The following is a 19837-nucleotide window of genomic DNA, read 5'->3' as shown; positions in this document are numbered from 1 at the left end:
CCAAAACATGTTCTTTGGAACCAGCTCCTCCCTAACCTTTGGGCCGTTGAGAGAGCAGCTATATGGTCCATCTGGACTTTGGTTGGGAAGAAAGAAACTTCTCTATGGATTCTGACCTAAAGCCTCCTCCTTTACACAGAAGTCATTGACTCTTTGACACCCCTGGACTATAACCGGCAAGTGTCCACATAGAGCTGATGGTGGTCACCTGGGATGCGGCTCACTCTTAACCCATTTCTGGGTGAGCTAAATTAATATAAATTAGTATTCATGCAAAAATGACTTTGTCATGAGTCTTACTTCCAAATACAACTCTGCAACTTTGCTAGCTTTCTGATTGTCAGCTATGCTGCTCTACTCATGCCATCTGTGAGTGAGCAAAGAGAGGGAGAGACAGGACAGAAGAGGCAGAAAGGAGAATTGTGGCAGGGGTGGGGTGCAGAAGGAGGGGAGAGATTGAGAAAGAGAGAGAATATTTGAAGGTAGGAAAAGACACGAAAGGAAGCTTTACCTCTGTTTGATTATGTTAACCTGTGATTTGGAAATTGTCCCCGTTACTCAATAGTGTCCTTGAAAATGAACATGATACGTTTCAACTGCATTTTAAAAGATCGAACTATATATGCTGGACTTTCAGATGTACCATGGGAGGAATCTGGCTGTATTCCAGAAGGTCATTAAAGAGCAGAAAATATGTCTAGAACTCCAGCATGAGTTGGAAAAGATCTCAGTTTCGCTTTTCATTTCCCAGAATCAGAAACTGAAGTATAGTGGTGATAAGTGACTTTGCCAGAGGTCAGAGCAAGGACTAGACACATTCTGACTTGTATTCTGTGGGCTTTCTACTGCACCCTGGTCACATATGCTAGAAACTGGCAATATCAGGGACTCCAGAAAAAAGGGCTCGTTAGAATTGAATCTGAGGTAAAGGCAGGAGAAGCTGACCTGTTCTGCAGGAGGAACAAGGGTGAGGTAAAGATTTTGAGGGAGGGGCTCACTCGGGCAGCCTGTGATGGAGCAGGTGAGGTCCTAGTCCTCCTGGAAGAGGAATCTGGTAAGAAGAGATCCTGTCTTTTGCAGGAAATAGACGTTCCATCTGGTTTTTAGCTTGTGGGGACCAAAGGAATGATGAATGAGTACATGGCTGATACCCTTCATATCTTGACTTATTTAACTAAGAGGAGAGAGAGCTGGAGAGCCCAAGGCATCTGGTGAGGGTGGCTGAGCAGTAACCGCAGAGAAAGGAAATGTTAGAGGTGCCTGAGATTTATCTTATTGATGCTCCAGTCTTATCTAGTATTGGTCCTTTACCTGATGGCTGTATGCAGGTAGGGTAGATTTTGGGGGCAAGTATATTTGTAGGAAGGACAGGAGCTCCCACCCATTGACCGTTATCGGGGTGTTGTCATTGATTGACACTAACAAAAATATGATTTACAAGTAAAATTCACCTAAGTTTCAGACCTGAGAACAACCCATGTAAATATTTGGGGAACTCCCGTCTGGGAATCTTTCTGTGTATATTTACATATCTATACACACACATTTCTTTTTATACAAATGTGATCATACTATACATCGTGTTTTATAGTCTGCTTTATTTAAATTTTAAATCACTGTTACTGAATCCAAGAATCAAAGAAGCAGATGACAACTTAATCCTCCCTCAAACTTAAGCTTCACTTTTATTTTTTAAATAAATTTTATTAATGTGTAATTTACATAAATAAAATCTAGTCATTTTATTTATTTATTTTATGTACTGTGTTATGGGAATAGTTCTAGGGAAGTAGGAGATTATACACCCTCTCATCCCTGGATTCAGTCAAATCCTGTATTTTGTAAGCTATGTATTTTTATAGGCTATGGTCCTCTCACTATTAAGAAGAAATGAAAAGTTAAAAAAAGCTTTTTTTCCACCATGCTTAGTTTTAGTGTTGTGGAAGGGCCCACTCTAGTGCTAACTCGTCTCTTCATGGCTAGTATTCTTTCTTTATTTCTAACTGTTTAAAGATTAGCCTCATTTCCCTAGGATATCAGAAGTTTTGAATGACATCTTTCACTGCTTCAAAGCTAAGCTTGCTGGAAGTTCAGACCAGAATTCTTAGCACTTGGTGACAATTGCAGTAATAGGTGGGTAGGGCTTGATAGAAGAGCCATGTAATTCAGTTTCTCTCCCTTCATCCTATCGTACACACAGATATCAGATTCATCCTTCTGAAGGTCCGCCCTGACCATACCACTACACAAATATTTTCCTTGGTTTTCCAATGTCAACACCAGTGATCTCCAGAGTAGAGTGTGTACACCCCAAGGGGTATGCAAGACTTCCATTGTGTTGTGGAAAGAAAAATATCAGAACCTCTATGTATAATTATTAGTTATTTTTATAAATAAGGAGAAAATGAAGCTTTTTAGTATTTTATCTGACACAGATCTCCTTACTCAGATAGTCCCACATCACACGCATTATGAACAGGTTATCCTGGGGGAAGAGAAGGAATTCAACTATGGGGTGAGTTTGACAGTGGAGCTTTGACTCATCTTTTCCCATTTGGTTTATTGTAACTTACTGCTATGTACATGGCCAAGTTATTTGTATTTATGGGTTATATTATATACTTTTTTATTAATTTTTAAATTTCTTCCACCTTTTACCCTCTGCCTCTGGCAACCACCAATCTATTCTCTGTATCTATAAGCTTGTTTTTGTTTGTTTGTATATTTGTTAGATTCCACATATAAGAGAGATCATATGGTGTTTGTCTTTCTCTGCTTGACTTATTTCATAATGCCCTCAAGTTCATTACATGTTGTCACAAATGGCAAGATTTCATTCTTGTTTGGCTGAATAATATTCCATTGTATGTGTATGTATGTGACATATATATATATATATCTCACAAATTCTTTATCCATTCATTCACCCAGAGAGATGCTTAGGTTGTTTCCATATTTTGGCTATGGCAAATAATGCTGCAGTGAACATGGGGGTGCATATATCTTTTTTTTTAAAATTAAAGTTGATTGGGGGTGACAATGGTTAGTCAAGTTACATAGATTTCAGGTGTACAATTCTGTAATACTTGATCTATATCTCACATTGTGTGTTCACCACCCAGAGTCAATTCCCCTTCCATTGCCATATATTCGATCCCCTTTACTGTCATCTACCAATCTTCTCCCCCCTTACCTTCTGGTAACCACTAAACTATGTCTGTTTCTATGAGTTTTAGTTACTTCATTTGTCTTGTTCTTTTGTTATTTTCAGTTTTATATACCACATATCAGTGAAATCATATGGTTCTTGACTTTTCCTCTCTGATTTATTTCTCTTAGCATAATAATCTCAAGATCCATCCATGTTGTTGCAAATGGCAGTATTTCATGTTTTCTTATGGCAGAGCAGTATTCCATTGTGTATATATACCACATATTCTTTATCCATTCATCTACTGAAGGACATTTTTGTTGTTTCCATGTCTTGGCCACTGTAAATAAGCTACAATAAACTACATAAACATCGAAACACACATATCTTTAAGGATAAATGTTTTCAGATTTTTTGGGTAGAGGGATTGCTGGGACATATGGTAATTCTATTTTTAAGTTTTTGAGGAACCTCCACACTGCCTTCCGTAGTGGCTGCACCAGTCTGCATTCCCACCAATAGTGTATGAGGGTTCCTTTTTCTCCACCGCGTCTCAAACACTTGTTATTACTGTGTTTCCCCGAAAATAAGACCTAGTAGGACGGACCATCAGCTCTAATGTGTCTTTTGGAGCAAAAATTAATATAAGACCCAGTCTTATTTTACTATAATATAAGACTGGGTCTTATATACAATGCTATACTATACTATACTATGCTATACTATACTATACCATACCATACCATACTATACTACACTACCGGGTCTTATTTTACTATAAGACTGGGTTTAATATAATATAATACCGGGTCTTATATTGATTTTTGCTCCAAAAGATGCATTAGAGCTGATGGTCCACCTTGGTCTTATTTTCGGGGAAACATGGTATTTATCTTGTTGATAATAGCCATTCTAACTGGTGTGAGCATATATCTTTCTGAACTAATGTATTCATTTTCTTTGGATAAACATCTGAAATATCCTCATTTTAAATGTACAGTTCAATGAGTTTTGACAAATATAAAGACTCTTACAATTAAATAATAAGAAAACAAACAACCAAATAAAAACCAGCAAAAGATTTGAAAAGAAGGTATTTTTCCATTTGGTTCCGTCAGCTTTTGCTTCTTGTACTTTGAAACTATGTTAGGAGTTTCAAACTCTATAAGATTGTTATATCGTTCTGATGAATTGATTCCTTTATCATTATCATTATCATATGTCCCTTTTGCTCCTTCTTTTATTCCTTGTTCTGAAGTCTACTTTGTTTGATATTGAAATAGAATCTCTAGATTTCTTATGATATATCTTTTTCATTCTTTTGCTTTTAACCTGAGACTCCATATTTAAAGTGACTTTCTTGTAGATAGCATGTAGTTGGGTCTTAGTTTTTAATTCCAGCCTTTTAATTGAAATGTTTAGCCAGTATATATTTAATGTAATTATCGATGTGGTTGGATTTACATTTACTGCCTTCCTGTTGTTTTCTGTTTGTTCTGCTTAACTTTTGTTTCCTTTTCCTTATTTTCCTCCCTTCTTCTGGGTAGAGGATGTATTTTAGTATTATTATTTATACTATTTAATAGTGAATGTTTATTATTTTAGTTCCTCTATATTTTCTATATTGCTTTATTGCTGTAAACTTTACAATATACGTCTTTAACATCATAGTTTACCTTCAAATGGTATATTACTATTTCACGTATAGGAGTCTAATGACTTTTCATTTCTCTCCTCCTGGTCTTTGTGCTATTAGTGTTATACATTTTATTTCCATATATGTTGTAAATCCCTCAATACATGGTTACTATTTTGATTTAAACAATGATCTCTTAAAGACATTTTTAAATGGGAAAAATGTCTTATATATATGTGAGTATATATTCACATATTTGAGATTTTTTATGCTCTTCATTTCTTTGTATAGAACCAGATTTCTATTGTGTTATTTACCTTTTCCTAAAGAACTTCCTTAACATTTCCTATAAAACAAGATTGCTGGTGATAAATTTTCTCAGCTTTTTTTTTCTAAGAAAGAATTTATTTTTTAAATATATTTCACTAGTTATAGAATTCTAAGTTGACAGTGTTTTTCTTTTAGTACACCACAATTGTTATTAAGTTGTCTTCCGCCTTGCATAATTTTTGACGAGAAGCCTATGATCACTTTTTATTTGGTCTTTGTTACATAAAGTATCTTTCTTTTCTCTGACTGCTTTTAAGATTATTCTTTAACACAGAGTTTCAACAGTTTGATTATGATGTGATTTTGTGTGATTTTCTTTGTGTTTATTCTGCTTGGAGCTCATTGAATATCTGGGATTTGTGGATATATATGTTCCACAGGAGAGAACATTTTTGATGGGATGTCAGCCATTGTGAATTTTACATTGTGTGTGCTGGATTTTGTTGTATTTCTTTAAAGAGTGTTGAACATCTTGTAGCAGAAGTTAGAGGGCTTGCAAACCATTTAAATTTCATAGAGTTTTATTCATAAGCTATTATAGAGCAGCCTTTGCTCTATGGGTAACTTAGTCCTACTACTAGGGTATGACTCTTCTGGAGTCTTTACTGAATACCCTGTTATATTCAAGGAAGTTTCTCTACTCTGGCTAGTGGCAGTTAGGATCACAATTTCTGTGTGAGCTTTGGGAATTGTTCATTTTACATCTCTCTTTAATTACTATATTCTAGGAAGTTTGCTGGCCTTGAAAGTTTTCATTCTATGTATGCACAAGTTGTATTCAGCCCAAACCTCAAGGAGGTTCCTACTTATTTTTCTGGAGCTTTTTCTTTTTGTAGCGCCCTCTTCTTTGGTATCCTGCCCTGTCAATTTAAGCTGCGGTGCCTTCTCCAAACTCCAATTTCTGTCTATTTAATTCAGCAAGACCACTAGCTCTCTTTGTATTCCCTCTTCATGCAGGATGGTCTGTAGTTTGCCTCTAGGCAGAAATCTGGATCTACTCTAGGACTGATTTCATTTATTTTCCTTTTCCCAGGAATCACAGTCAGGTTGCTGCCTGTGGCCCAATGGCTAAAAACCAGGGCTGAGACTAGGGTGAGGAGACGTACAAAGGTACAAAATTTAAGAAGACACTCACTCTCCAGGTCATGCAACTACAAGATCAGCCTTCAAAAAGGAGCATTTCCTTAAATTTTGCACGCTGAGCACCTTTCTTGCCTCACTCTAATCCCAGCCCTGATGAAAACAGTTGTTTTTATATATTTTATCTAGTTTCTTATTTACGGTGGGAGGGTAATTCTGGACTCTGCTAATCCTTCATTGCCCAAAGTGGAAGTCCCCGTCATCTGCATATTTAACTCAACAGTATGTCATGAACATCTTTCTACACCCTAGAATTTAGATATTCACCATCCTTTAAAATGATTGCCCTATTCCACTGTGTGGATGAATCTGAGAAATTATAAAAAGCAAAACTCATTTCTTAAAAAGTCGCCTCAATCTCAGATGTGACATTAATGTATCACTGAAAATGAAATATGTGAGTATATATTAAAAAAATCACTTAGACACATACTTTGTATTGAGCATGTTAACCAGGAAGCAAAAATAGCAGTTGGGGGGGCTGGCCCAGTGGCTCAGGTGGTTGGAGCTCCATGCTCCTGACTCCAAAGACTGCTGGTTCGATTCCCTCATGGGCCGGTGGGCTCAACTACAGGGTTGCCAGTTCCTTGAGTCCCACAGGGGATGGTGGGCTGTGCCCCCTGCAACTAGAAACGGCAACTGAACCTGGAGCTGAGCTGCGCCCTCCATGGCGAGGACTGAGAGGACAACAACTTGAAGTTGAACGGCACCCTCCACAACTAAGATTGAAAGGACAACAACTTGACTTGCAGAAGGGGGCCTGGAAGTACACACTGTTCCCCAATAAAGTCCTGTTCTCCTTCCCCCCCCCAAAAAAAAAGTCTAAAAAAAAAACATTGAAAAAATAGCAATTGGTTTTTCTGTGTACTTCTTGATTTGTTACCTGGATATGTTTGTTAATTTACAATAGTGGCCTGAAAATAAAACCTGTTATTGTAGCAGTGTTTAGCATTACATTCTGGAGCTTATCAATGAATCAAAACCAGAGTTTTAAGAGGCTGACAAGACGCATAAAAATTACTATCTTTAGGATGTTATTCAGCTGTTTTTCTCATTAATTTTTTTTTAAAACAGAGATAAAGGTGAAATAAAAATATTAAAGTTAAGGTCTATCTAGTATTTAAAACAAATATAAATGGAGAATAAACTGTTTTTCTTTTAGTACACCACAATTGTTATTAAGTTGTCTTCTGCCTTGCATAATTTTTGACAAGAAGCTTCAGTTTAACAACAAACTAGGTGTCTAAAAAGCATAGTTGTAACATTTTAAATGATGTAAATATTATTCTCTTGTAACTGTCATTTAGAACTTTTATGGTGCCTTTTAATTTCTGAAGAAAATACAGAAATTTTATCATTATCATTAGAAATTATGTAAAACCAATAAAATTACCAGAAAGATATACAGGAAAATGATAAAACATTGATTTGTTTAAATTGTAGGATTTGGGGTAGTATTTCTTGTTTTTCCTTTTTATCCTTTTTTTTTCTTTAAAATAATTTATTTTTTTAGGGAAGTTTACGGTTCACAACAGAATTGAGTCTCCCTTATTATCAACAACACCTACCAGAGTGATATACCTGTTATAACTGATGAACCTACAATGACACAACTAATTGCCCATCATTTACATTAGAGTTTACTGTTGGTGTTGTCCAATCTATAGGTTTGCACAAATGTATAATGACATGTATTCATCATTATAGTATCATATGGAGTATTCTCACTGCCCTAAAATTCTTCTGTGCTCTGTCTTTTCATCCCTCCCCTACCCAACCCCTGATCTTTGTACTGTCTTTTCAGTTTTGTCTTTTCCAGAATGTCATAGAGTAGAATCATATAGTATGTAGCCTTTTCAGATTGGCTTCTTTCACTTAGTAATATGGCTTGTGGCTTAATAGCTCATTTTTTTATGCTCATTTACTTTTAGCATTAAAAAATGCTCATTTATTTTTAGCATTAAAAAAAAAATTCCACTAATTGGATGTACCACAGTTTACTTATCCATTCACTCACTGAAGGACATTTTGGTTGCTTCCAAGTTTTGGCAAATATGAACAAAACTGCTGTAAACACCATTCATAAGTTTTTGTGAGGATATGCATTTTCAAATCCTTTGGGTAAATACCAACTTTTCCCATTTTTAAATTGGGTTATTTGTCTTTTTATTGTTGAAGTACAATAGTGAACAATTGATTTATTTTTATTTTGGCTGCTTGTACTTTTAATATCATAGCTGAGAAACCATTGCGTAATCCATGACCATGAAGATTTATATCTATGTTTTCTTCTAACAGTTTTATAGTTTTAATTTCTATGATTAGGTCATATATCCATTTTGAGCTAATTTTTGTAGATGATGTTAGGTAGTGGTCCAACTTCTTTCTTTTGCATGTGGATATATAATTGCTCCAATGTCATTTGTTGATAAGACAGTTCTTTCTAAATTGAATTGTCTTGTCAGCCTTGTCAAAAATTCTATTCCATTGAGCTATATGTTTATACTTTTGCCAGTACCACACAGTCTTGATTACTGTACTTTAAGTTTCAAAATAGGTTAAGTGTGAATCCTCCAACTTATTTTTTCTTTTTAAGGTTGTTTTGACTATTCTGGGTTCCTTGAATATCCATGTGAAATTTAGGATCAACTTGTTAATTTCTACAAAAAAGTCATTTGGGAGTTTGATAAAGATTTTGTTGAATCTGTAGCACAATTTGCTGAATACTGCCATCTTAATAACAGTAAGTTTTCTAATTTATGAACAGGGATATTGTTCCATTTATTTAGGTCTTTATTTTTTTTTCAAAGATATTTTGTACTTTTCAATGTACAACTCTTACACTTCTTTTATTAAATTTAGTCTTAAATATTTGATTTTTGATGCTATTATAAATGTAATCGTTTTCTTAATTTTATTTTCAGGTTATTCGTTGCTAGCATGTAGAAATTTATTTTTTCTTTTGATCTATGTCCTGTAGCCCTGTTGAACTCTATTATTTCTAATAGTATTTTGGTGAACTTCTTAGGATTTTTATATACAGGATTCATGTCATCTGTGAATAAAGATAGTTTTCTTTCTTTCCAATCTGGGTGTCTTAATTTCTTCTTGTTACCTAAATGCCCTGGCTAGAACCCTTAGTACAATGTTGAGTAGAATTGATGAGAGTGGACATTATTGTCTTGTTCCTGATCTTAGGCAGAGAACTTTCAATATTTCACCATTAAGTATAATGTTAACTATGTGTTTTTCATAAATGCCCTTTATCAGCTTGAGGAAGTTTCCTTCTATTCCTAGTTTGTTGAGTATTTTTATCATGAAAGGGTGTTGGATTTTTGTCCATTGTTTTTTCTGCATTTACTGAGATGATCACGTAGTTTTATCCTTTATTCTACTATCATTCTATCCATTATTATATTAATATGGCATATTACACTGATTGATTTTTGTATGTTGAACCAACCTTACATTCCTGAGATAAATCCCACTTGGTAATGGTATATAATCCTTTTATATGTTGCTGGCTTCAGTTTGCTAATACTTTGTTAAGAATTTTTGCATCTCTATTCATAGGTATATTGATCTGTAAGATTTAAACAATGCAACATAATTAGCCAACTACCTCTTCAAGTTCAGAGACAGCAAATACTACTCTTTTCAATGATCTTCCCATGAATCTCTAGGAATCTCCTTACAGTGCAAAGTGCTATGTGTGTTGTGTTCTCTAAAGGATAACCTCATTTTGCAGAATTGGTGACACAGAATCTAATAGAAGACACTGACTGCTCTTTTTCCAGCTGAAGTACCTTTCTGTAGCATCTGTACAGGGAACTCTGAGCCGCTGTGCGATAGTGGCTCTTGTACTTAGTTCCCACTGTGTGAATGACGTGAATGACAGCTAGATGAAATCCTTTTGTCAATTTTGCTTCACCTGTCCAAGAACCTTTAAGTTTCTGAAGGTCCTCTTTCAAATCAGGCCCTGCAAGCATGAGATACTTTCTGACACAGGATTCTTATCTGTAAGACTTTCATTGCTGGTACTCACGGTTCAGTAATGCCACATCTCCTTTCAGAAGGGATCACTTTTTTTATTGATATCCTTATTATATAGAAAAAGTGATTTAATAGGGTCTTTCTGAAGTGTTTCAGCTGCAGTATCAGAAGCATTGAATTCATCTTCACACAAGTCACTCTCACAAACAGGGAAGGTGTGCCCAATGGATCCATGGAATGTGAATTTCAGCTGTCTTTTCCCAAATTCCTCAGCAATTCAGTATTCACTGGAGATTTTAGAGCACTCATGCAGTTCCATCTGGGTGACAGGCAGGGTGGGTTGAGCTCCTTGTAGAAAGCTGCTGAACAGCATCCCTGGACAACCCTTCTAGGAGTTCAGTGGGTAAGTTATCCATTGTTTTTTAATGTAGTTTTCACACTTTAAGAGTAGAAAAATACACTTTTATATCAAAATTCAACGTAACAACAAAATATTAGCATCTCAAATCTAACAATGTATAAAAATAATTATACACCATGACCAAATGGGGTTTATCTCTGGTATGCAAGCCTGGTTCAGTGTTAGAAGATCAATTAATGTAATCAACAGGCTAAAGAAGAAAGATTCCATGATTATATCAATAGATGCAGAAAAAGTATTTGACAAAAATTTGACACTAATTCACAAAAAAACTCGGCAAACTAGGAATAGAGAGTAACTTTCTCAATTTGATAAAGAACCACTGCAAAAAACCTACCCCCAAAACATACTTAATGGTGATGAACTAGAAGCTTTCCTGCTAAGGTCAGGAACAAGACAACAATGTCCTCTCCCTCTCACCACTCCTTTTCAGCATTATATTGGAAGTCCTAGCTAATGCAATAAGACAAGAATAGGATGCAAGAGATATGTTGTTTGGGAAGGAAGAAATAAAACTGTCTTTGTTTATGGATGACATGATTGTCTATGTAAAAATCCGAAATGGGTTCTTAGATCTAATAAGTGATTATAGTAATGTTGCAGGGTGCAAGGTTAATATACCAAAGTCAATAAGTTTCCTATGTGCCATCAATGAACAAATGGAATTTGAAATTAAAAACACAATCCTATTTACATTAAGCATTCCCAAAATGAAATGCTTACATATAAATTTAACAAAATATGTATAAGATCTGTAGGAGAAAAATTACAAAACTGTGATGAAAGAAACAAAGAATAATTAAATAAATGGAGACATATTCCATATTCATAGATAGGAAAACACAATATTGGCAAAATGCCAATTCTTCCCAACCTGATCTATAGATTCAACATAATCCCAATCAAAATCCCAGCCAGTTATTTTATAGATATTGGCAAACTGATTCTGAAGTTTATATGGAGAGGCAAAAGACCCCAAACAACACTAAAAGAGAACAAAGTTTGAGGCCTGACACTACTGGACTTCAAGACTTTTTATAAAGCTTCAATAACAAGACAGTGTGGTATTGGTGAAAGAATAGACAAATCAATGGAATGGGATAGAGAGTCCAGAAATTGACCTATATAAATATAGCTAACTGATCTTTGACAAAGAAGCAAATCCAATACAATGGAGCAATGATAGTCTTTTCAACAAATGGTGCTGAAACAACTGAACATCCACATGCAAAAAAGAAAAAAAAAAGAATCTAGGCACAGACCTTACACTCTTTACGAAAATTAACTCAAAATGGATCATAGACCTAAATGTAAAGTGCAAACTATAAAAGTCCTAGAAGATAATATAGGAGAAAATGTAGATGACCTAGGTAGGGTATGGTGATGATTTTTTAGATACAACATCAAAGACATAATTCATGAAAGAAGGAATTGATAAGCTGATCTTTATCAAAAACTTTTGTTTTGTAAAAGACACTGTCAACAGAATGAGAAGATAGGCCATAGACTGGGAGAAATATTTGCAAAAGACATATCTATAAAGGACTTGTATCCAAAATATACACAGAACCCTTAAAATGCAGCACTAATAATATGAACAACCCAATTAGAAAAACAGACAAAAGACTTGTACAGACATGTCACAAAAGAAAGTATATGGATGGCAAATAAGCATGTGAAAAGATGCCCAATATCATATATAACTAGGGAATTGCAAAATAAGACAACAATGAGATACCACTACACACCTAATAGAATGGCCCAAATCCAGAATACTGACAATACTTAGTACTGAGGATGTGGAGCAACAGAAACTCTCATGCATTGCTGGTGGGAATGCAACATGGTACGGCCACTTTGGAAGACAGTTCGGCAGTTTGTTACAAAACTAAACGTATTCTTACCATATGATCCAGTATTGCACTCCTCAGTATTTACTTAAATAAGCTGAAAACTTATGTCTACACAAAAGCCTGCACATGGATGAACATAGCAGCTATATTCGTAACTGCCAAAACTTGGAAGTGTCCAAGATGTCTTTCAGTAGGTAAATGGATAAACAAACTGTGATACATCCAGACAGTGGACTATTATTCAGCACTAAAAGGAAATGAGCTATCGTGCCATGAAAAAAACATGAGCAACCTTAAATGCATATTACTACGTGAAAGGAGTCAATGTGAACAGACTCATACTGTATGATTCCAACAATATGACATGCTGGAAAAGGCAAAACTCTGGAGACAGTAAAACAATCAGTGGTTGCCAAGGTTGGGGGGGAGGGAGAGGTACGTAAGTAGAACACAGGATTTTTAGGGCAGTGAAACTACTCTGTATGATGCTCTAATGATGGATACATGTCATTATACATTTGTCAAAGCCCATAGGATGTACAATACCAAGAGTGAACCCTAATGTAAACTATGGATTTTGAGTGATGATGTGGAAATGTAGATTCATTGATTGTAATAAATGTGCCACTCCAGTGCAAGATTTTAATAGTGGGGAATTGTGCATAGTGTGGGGCCGAGGAGTACATGGGAAATCTCTGTACCTTTAGTTCATTTTTTGTGTGAACCTAAAACTGCTCTAAAATAATGTCTTTTTAAAAATTCAGTGCAAAACTGCATAAAAATCCTACATATTGTAAGGCTAAGTTAAGTTTTTGCTTAGTTTCTCTAGAAAGCAGAGCCCAACTCAAGAATTCAGGTGCATTACTTGAAGATACAAACCTAGGTGGTGAGGATTGAGAGTAAAAAGGAAGTGAAGCTGGGGAAAATGCCAAGATATGCAATGCAAAGCATTATTGTACTCGCTAGCACTTGACAATGAGGAACAGGTCGCTCAGCAGTCAGGTGCCCTTGAAGACGCCTCCAGAAGAGTTGCAAGAAAGACCTGCACCTTCAGGTATTCCACAGAATCTGAAAGTGGAGGAACAACCCAGTGCCAGTAGGACACGAACCAAGAGCAAGAGCATTAATTTTGGAGTTAGACCAGGTTTGAAATCCATGTTCCGTCATGTAGCAATTGTGTCACGCTGGGTGAAGTTAAATCATCTCTCTAAGCCATATTTGCCTCAATTCTGAAAATGAAGTGAAATATCATGTAGAGAGATTGGGGAATATTCATTGTTGTTCCCCAACTTTATTGGGAAATGGCCCAATAAAGTTGAATTCCCTATAGCCTCTTCCTCTTCTTCTTTTTTTTGTTAAATTAACTTTGTTGTGGTGATTTGGTTAACAAAATTACATAGGTTTCAAGTGTACAATTCTATAATACATCATCCATATATTGCATTGTGTGTTCACTACCCAGAGTCAGTTCTCTTTCTATCACCATATATTTGACCCCCTTTATTCTCATCTACCATCCTCCCTTACCCTCTGGTAACCACTAAACTGTTGTCTGTGTCCATGAGTTTTGCTTGTTTGTTTTTTCGTTTCTTGCTTTCTATTTTACATCCCACATATTAGTAAAGTCATATGTTTCTTAACTTTTTCTGTCTAACTTATTTCATTTAGCATGATAATCTCAAGTCTATCCATGTTGTTGCAAATGGCAGTATTTCATCTTTCTTATGGCTGAGTATTATTCCATTGTATACAGATACCATCTTTATCCAATCATCTATGGAAGGACACTTTGGTAGTTTCCATGTCTTGGCCACCATGAATAATGCTACAATGAACATAGGGGAACATATGTATTTATAGATAAGAATTTCCAGATTTTTTGGGGTAGATATCCAGGAGGATTGCCCATAGCATCTTCTATACTTAGAACGACTAAAAGGAAATCTCTGAATTTTACCATTTTATACAATTAAAAAAAACCAACCTACCTGCCTCTTTGTGAAAAGTGAGTCATTCATTCTCAGATTACTTATTTAGGTCCAATGCTATAATCTCTTACAATTTTTTTGCCTTATATTAAAAAGGTGACTTAATTAGCTTGTTAACTTTTCTCTGATAGTAAGGTCATGAGTAATATAGCTAAATATGATTCAAAGCTATAACATTTGGTGTTTTACTGTGCTTGGAAAATACAAGGGCACTTTTGTCATCAAATTTCCCTTAATAGTTGAGCATGAGGCTCAGGATTGTCAAAGACATCTAACTCTACCAGGTAGACATTTCTAACTGCAGTGAAGTTTTAATAAGACATAAAATCTGCTTTCATTTATCCTTGATTTGTACTTGCATTATATGTTATTTCTTATTTTCAATGGTTAGCTATTTTCTTTCCTTCAACTTTTTATTTGATGCTCAGTAGTTTGACATTCATTGGTTATTTCTCATGTCTTTTTTTTCCCAGTTAGTTTCAGATGTACAAAGCAATGCAATAGTTAGACATTTACACCCCTCATAAAGTGATACCCACCCCCAGTCTACTATCCCGCTAACATTGTATATAGCTGTACAATGTTAGTTCCATTTTCAATTTTTTTGAGATACCTCCATACTGTTTCCCATAGTGGCTGCACCAATCTGCAATCCCACCAAGAGTGCACCAGGGTTCCCTTTTTTTCCACATCCTCACCAACACTTGTTGTTTGTTGATTTATTGATGATAGTCATTCTGACTGTAGTGAGGTGGAATCTCATTGTGGTTTTTATTAATGATTAGTAATGTTGAGTATTTTTTCATGTCTGTTGGCCATCTCTATGTCCTCTTTAGGGAAATAAATGTCTCTTCATGTCCTCTGTCAATTTTTTAATTGGGTTGTTTGTGTTTTTGGTGTTAAGTTGTATGAGTTCCTTATATGTTTTGGATATTAACCCTTTATTAGATGTATCATTGACAAATACCTTCTTCCATTCAGTAGGATGTCTTTTTGTTTTATTGATGATTTCCTTTCTGTGAAATAGCATTTTAGTTTAATGTAATCCCACATTTTTTTTTTTTTTTTGCTTCCCTTGCCCAAGGGGCTATATCAGTAAAAATATTACTAGGGGTATTTTCATTTTCATTTTAGAGATGGAAGCCTTTTAAACAGGAAAATGGCATAATGGAGAATACCTAGGGTTTACATTGTGAGCAGGGGCACTTTCACCCCCTCCTCACCCCAAGGGGTGAAATTTGGTTCTTGGAGGGTGAAAAACTCCTGCTCTTAATCTAGAGCACACGGATATACCTATAGTACACGTATAGTATACCTGTGGTGGTAAAATTTTATGAGGGAAGATTACAAAACGTATGCCTAAAACAGCACGAGAGGGTGTTGATATGAAAAAATGATGAGAAACACTGGTATAGAACCAAGGAACATAATTCTTAAGATATAGAACTATGGTATGAACTGAGGGATTCAGAATCACTGACTCCGTAACACTGTTATCTACGTTAGTGATCATTAGACCTGGAAAAGCTGTCTATGTGTAGCTTTGTCATTCATACCCTTCATTTTACGTTCTAGCCTGTTAAAGTTTCTTCTGTTTTGTATCCTTTCCAGGTTGTTGGTGCTTGGGCTTATTTTTCTATTGTTTTCCAGTGACGATTAAATTATATATTAACAAGATCAGAGTCAGGGTCCATTGAGGTATTGGAGTAAAGTTTGGAGTTTAGAATGATCTGTTATATTCCACCACAAATGAGTGCTTTCACTTTTTAGCTTATTTTTTTGCCTACAAAATTTCATCAATTTAAAAACAAAACAAAAACCAGAACAATCGGTTCAGTAATATCAGTAAGAAACACAAATTTTCTGATGTCCCTATCCATTCTCTTGGATGCTATTCTCTCTTTTTCAATTCCCAGGGCACTTTTTACACCACTTTCCTGGCATCTAGCCTGGATTTATTGTCTTTTCATTAGTTCTATTTTACTGTACGTCTTATCTCCCTAGCTGCAGAGTGTTTTGGTCCATAGTTACTGGCATTCAGAAGGTACTCAATAAATATTCATTAACATTTCATTAATTTACCAGATAGTTAAAATATAGCTCAAAAGAGAGGTACCAGAAATGATAAAGTAATTCAAATTCTATTAATATATAGAATATTTTTCTAGATGAGATGCTTTATTGTAGATGAGTGAGGAGCTGTTTATGCAATAAAAGGAGGAATTCTGCTAGGTTTGGGCATTCTTATCTATGCAATTGATGTTTTAAGAAACATTTTCTTCTAGGAAATATTAGTTCAACTGTTCCAGAATTTGAACAACCTGTCATCATTTTTCTTCTGAAGAAAATTTCATCCTCACAACAAAAGGCTTAAAAATAGCTCATAATCTCTATGAGCTGATATAGAATGGTATCCTTGATACATTAAGTGAAAAAGGTGAAGTGTAAATGACTGTCTATAGTGTGGTAGAATAGTGTAGTATATTTCTTTCGTCTAAGAAAGACATGCAAATAAGAAAATATTTGTCTGTGAAAAAAGAAATACCGGATAGATAAACCAGAAACAAATGAGGGTGGGAGTGACAAAAGTATGTGTGGTGGGGGACAGAATGGAAATGGAGTAGAAAAGGTAAAGGGGGAATGACTCTTCTCCGAATATGCCTTTTTATATAGTGCTGTCTTTTAGAACCACGTTAATGTTTCACTTATTCAAAAAATCATCTAGGATGTAGGGAAACCAAACATCAAATACAAATAATAACAATTGAACCCAGCTGTTACACATGAATAACATAACCATAGAGGATGGGATGGAGAAGGAAAGAGTTAACCTAAGCAAGTTTGGAAAGCAGTGTTTGACTACATATTGTAAAGTAAAAGACCAAAAGTACTGCCCATAAATAATGTTCTCTGGTTAAAAGCTTATTTTTTTTTTTACAGTGGGTGTGGGTTAGCAGTTTCAAAATGATGTTCTGTGTATTCTAGAGCAAATAACTAAATACATTGTCAGTAATGAAAACCAGCTCCCTCATTGTCAGAGAAAGGAAATACAAATAAGTAGAGAGGGAAGGCTAAAATGATCCCTATGGTGGATTGCAATTAGAGGTATCAATATGAACTCTTAGTTTTTAATATGTACACAAAGATATATAGGACTCAATATAGTTGTTCGTGTATGCGTGGCTTAGTGTACACACATATATTTCCTAGTTCTGTCCACTGAAAGGGCCTAGAAGCAATAAAAACCCAGTAGCTATGAGCGCCACTAGCCCAGATCTGGCTTTCTAAATACCTTCCTCAGATGAAAGAAACTTTAGCTTCGAAGGAAAATGGCTGATTCCAGGGCTAAGACAGAGAAAGTACAAGAGTAGCCTAGAGCATCGTATTATGCCAGAAACTAAGAACATGGACAAGAAATGATTGGTACATGTCAAGAGGATATAGGAGCCAATTGAAGGAGCTACCACTAGTCAAACTGAAAACAATTTGAGCAATAAAATGAGTAATGATAGTAAAAGATTATAATTCATTGAACAAAAATATCCAAGAGTCCATTGTGTTAAATGTAATAAATGGTGAGAAGGGAACGCTCTTCTTATAGTAGAATTTTAATTAAATATAGAATAAATGATGGAAATAGAAAAACTTGTCAAATACTACAATAATAATTATTATAGGCAAGAATCATCAATGAATGCTAACACCAGTGGACAGATGTATTTGCATAGTTTCTCTCCACAAAACACTTATTTGAGTAAGAGAAACTTAGCAGATACCTTTTAACCAAATGATCAAAATGAACATACCAATAATTAGACATGTTGATATCATGTGTCTCCTGCTCTGATATACTAAGAAAGGTACAATATCACTTCTGTGGTATTCTTGCCAAAAATACATAACCTGAATTAAATAATGAAAAAACATCAAACAAACCTAAGTTGAGGGACATTCTACAAAATAATAAGCCAATACTCTTCAAAATTGTCATGGTCATAAAAGATAAGAAAGACCGAAGAACTGTCCCAGATTAGAGGAAACTAAGGAAACATGACAAATAAATACAGGTGTGATCCTGAACTGGATCCCACTTAGGAAAAAGGATATTAGTGGGAAAAAATGCAAAATTTGAATCAGGTTTATAGATTAGTTAATATTGTATCAGTGTTTATTTACTGGTTTTGATCATTGCACTGGGGTTATGTAAGACGTTAACATTTGAAGGAGCTAAGTGAAGAGTTTACTGGTATTCCTTGTACTGTTTTGCAACTCTTTTGTAAATGAAAATGAAAACTTAAAATTTAAATAGCTATAAACAAAAATTGTAGCTGGGAAGTATTTAAGGACAAATGCAGGTTCTAGTCCTCTTGGCTATTATTATTTTTGGACATGACAAATAATAATAAAAAAAGAAGAAAGTGCTCTTTCTCTAAAGAAATGGATACATTTATAAACATTTGAGGTTTGTCATGTATTTAAAGTTGTATGTTTCAATTCTGACTGGCAAAGTTGACTATATGAAATATAAATAGTATATTAGAAATAAATAAAAAGATGAGATGTGAAAATTAGATGGAAAGGAAAGAACAATTTTTTAAGGAGGAAAGAAACCATATAGAAAATATTTACCTTCAACCAGTTACCCCAGGCTTCAATGATTGCATATTTAAAATCAATAATAACCATCAAGCACTCTCATATACAGTCATGTGAAATGATTATACTTAACACAGGTGCATGAATTCTGCTTTTCCAAGTATAAAATTGACAACCGGTACTGTAATATTCATTAAGTTCAGATTTGAGCAATGGATGAAATTGAAAACCTACATTTGATACTAGTCTTTCAGGAGTTTTATTTTTTTTTTTTTGATGTTTTTCTGAGGTCATCTTCTACTATCATCATCAATAAAATTTACTGAGTATTTATGAGGGTTGTATGTCACCCATAAGGAATATATCCTCTGCTTGCTTGAGGCAAATGTTTTAAACTTTCACCGACTTAAGATCCCAAAGGAGTCTGGCAAGTATGTCTTATAACTTTAGGGAGATCAAGGTCTAACACTGGGACCATGGAGTAGAATATGACCTCTGGCCTTGTACTTCTGTAAGGTGAGATTGAACACCCTTTCCTGTCAACTGAAACATGCATTTTTCTTAATTTGGGTTCTATTATTTATTTAGAGAAGCAGTGCCTGACGTGTATATACTTAGCTTTCTCAGATGTTAATGTCTTATATAACCACAGTACAATTATCAAATTCTTAGAAACTTGGAAGAAAAGAGGAAAAAGACTCTGGTGTCTGAAAAAATGTGGAGCAAAAC

At 34.9% G+C, this 19837-nt stretch overlaps 1 protein-coding gene across 4 annotated transcripts in view; it reads left to right on the top strand.

Moving 5' to 3' along the window:
- AKAP6 (A-kinase anchoring protein 6) overlaps positions 1 to 19837 on the top strand; it is a 455310-nt gene that overhangs the window by 51147 nt on the left and 384326 nt on the right. The window contains exon 1 of one of the 4 annotated variants that reach the window (XM_081049113.1): positions 178 to 241. The exons of the other annotated variants lie outside the window; for them this stretch is intronic. The gene's annotated coding sequence lies outside the window, so the exon portion shown is untranslated. Of the gene's footprint in view, positions 1 to 177; positions 242 to 19837 lie in introns of those variants that run through there. 4 annotated transcript variants of the gene reach the window in all.

Source organism: Rhinolophus hipposideros (genome assembly GCF_964194185.1).
Source record: "Rhinolophus hipposideros genome assembly, chromosome: 5".
Taxonomy (NCBI): Eukaryota; Metazoa; Chordata; class Mammalia; order Chiroptera; family Rhinolophidae; genus Rhinolophus; species Rhinolophus hipposideros.
This window is presented reverse-complemented; position numbering and strand designations above follow the sequence as displayed.